We start from the raw sequence: 3065 nt of genomic DNA, 5'->3' as shown, positions 1-3065 counted from the left end.
ATGGAATGGAATCGAATGGAATGGAATTCCATGGAATGGAATGGAATCGAATGGAATGGAATGGAATGGAATTCAATGGAATGGAATGGAATTCAATGGAATGGAATGGAATGGAATGGAATGGAATTCTATGGAATGGAATGGAATTCAATGGAATGGAATGGAATTGAATGGAATGGAATCGAATAGAATTGAATCGAATGGAATCGAATGGAATAGAATGGAATCGAATGGAATGGAATGGAATAGAATGGAATCAACCCGAGTAGAACGGAACGGAACGGAACGGAACGGAAAGGAATGGAATGGAATGGAACGGAATTCAATGCAATGGAGCGGAATTCAGTGGAATGGAACGGAATGGAACGGAACGTAATGGAATGGAATGGAATGGAATGGAATGGAATGGAACGGAATGGAATGGAACGGAATGGAATGGAATGGAATTCAATGGAATGGAATGGAATGGAATGGAATGGAATGGAATGGAATCGAATTGAATAGAATGGAATCGAATGGAATAGAATGGAATCGAATGGAATGGAATGGAATAGAATTGAATCAACCCGAGTAGAACGGAACGGAACGGAACGGAATGGAACGGAACGGAACGGAACGGAAAGGAATGGAATGGAATGAACCCGAGTAGAACGCAATGGAATGGAATGGAACGGAATGGAACGGAACGGAACGGAACGGAACGGAACGGAATTCAATGGAATGGAACGGGATGGAATGGAATTCAATGGAATGGAACGGAATTCAATGGAACGGAATGGAATGGAATGGAACGGTACGGAACGGAACGGAACGGAACGGAAAGGAATGGAATGGAATTCAATGTAATGGAATTCAAAGGAATGGAATGGAATGGAATGGAATGGAATGGAATGGAACGGAATTCAATGGAATGGAATGGAATGGAATGGAATCGAATGGAATCGAATGGAATCGAATGGAATCGAATGGAATGGAATGTAATAGAATGGAATCAACCCGAGTAGAATGGAATGGAATGGAATGGAATGGAATGGAATGGAATGGAATGGAATGGAATGGAATGGAATGGAATGGAATGGAATTGAGAGGAATGGAACGGAATTCAATGGAATGGAATGGAATGGAATGGAATTCAATGGAATGGAATGGAATGGAATGGAATCGAATGGAATCGAATGGAATCGAATGGAATCGAATGGAATTGAATGGAATGGAATGGAATGGAATGGAATGGAATTTGATGGAATGGAATGGAATGGAATGGAATGGAATGGAATGGAATGGAATGGAATGGAATGGAATTCAATGGAATGGAATGGAATTCAATGGAATGCAATGGAATGGAATGGAATGGAATGGAATCGAATCGAATTGAATCGAATGGAATCGAATGGAATAGAATGGAATCGAATGGAATGGAATGGAATAGAATGGAATCAACCCGAGTAGAACGGAACGGAACGGAACGGAATGGAACGGAAAGGAATGGAATGGAATGAACCCGAGTAGAACGGAATGGAATGGAATGGAATGGAATGGAATGGAATGGAATCGAGTGGATTGGAATGGAATAGAATGGAATCAACCCGAGTAGAACGGAATGGAACGGAACGGAACGGAACGGAATTCAATGGAATGGAACGGAATGGAATGGAATTCAATGGAATGGAACGGAATTCAATGGAATGGAATGGAATGGAATGGAATGGAATTCGATGGAATGGAATGGAATGGAATGGAATGGAATGGAATGGAATTCAATGGAATGGAATGGAATGGAATTCAATGGAACGGAACGGAATTCAATGGAACGGAACGGAATGGAACGGAATTCCATGGAATGGAATGGAATGGAATGGAATGGAATGGAATGGAATTCAATGGAATGGAATGGAATGGAATGGAAACGAATGGAATCGAATGGAATCGAATGGAATCGAATGGAATGGATTGGAATAGAATGGAATCAATCCGAGTAGAATGGAACGGAGCGGAACGGAACGGAACGGAAAGGAATGGAATGGAATGGAACGGAATTCAATGCAATGGATCGGAATTCAATGGAATGGAACGGAATGGAACGGAATGGAACGGAACGTAATGGAATGGAATGGAATGGAATGGAACCGAATGGAATGGAACGGAATGGAATGGAATGGAATTCAATGGAATGGAATGGAATGGAATGGAATGGAATGGAATCGAATTGAATCGAATGGAATCGAATGGAATAGAATGGAATAGAATGGAATCGAATGGAATGGAATGGAATAGAATGGAATCTACCCGAGTAGAACGGAACGGAACGGAACGGAACGGAACGGAACGGAACGGAAAGGAATGGAATGGAATGGAACGGAATTCAATGCAATGGAACGGAATTCAATGGAATGGAACGGAATGGAATGGAATGGAAAGGAATGGAATGGAATGGAACGGAATGGAATGGAACGGAATGGAATGGAATGAAATGGAATGGAATTCAATGGAATGGAATGGAATTCAATGGAATGGAATTCAATAGAATTCAATGGAATGGAATCGAATGGAATGGAATGGAATGGAACGGAATTCAATGGAATGGAATGGAATGGAATGGAATTCAATGGAATGGAATGGAATTCAATGGAATGGAATGGAATGGAATGGAATGGAATGGAATGGAATGGAATCGAATGGAATCGAATGGAATCGAATGGAATGGAATGGAATGGAATGGAATAGAATGGAATCAACCCGAGGAGAATGGAATGGAATGGAATGGAATGGAATGGAATGGAATGGAATGGAATGGAATGGAATGGAAATCAAATGGAATGGAATGGAACGGAATGCAATGGAATGGAATGGAACAGAATTCAATGGAATGGAATGGAATGGAATGGAATGGAATGGAATGGAATCGAATGGAATCGAATGGAATCGAATGGAATCGAATGGAATGGAATGGAATGGAATGGAATAGAATGGAATCAACCCGAGTGGAATGGAACGGAACGGAACGGAACGGAACGGAACGGAACGGAACGGAAAGGAATGGAATGGAATGAACCCGAGTAGAACGG

Source organism: Gorilla gorilla, chromosome 18, assembly GCF_029281585.2.
Source record: "Gorilla gorilla gorilla isolate KB3781 chromosome 18, NHGRI_mGorGor1-v2.1_pri, whole genome shotgun sequence".
Lineage (NCBI taxonomy): Eukaryota > Metazoa > Chordata > Mammalia > Primates > Hominidae > Gorilla > Gorilla gorilla.
The sequence above is the reverse complement of the archived record's forward strand: the minus strand, read 5'-3'. Positions refer to the sequence as shown.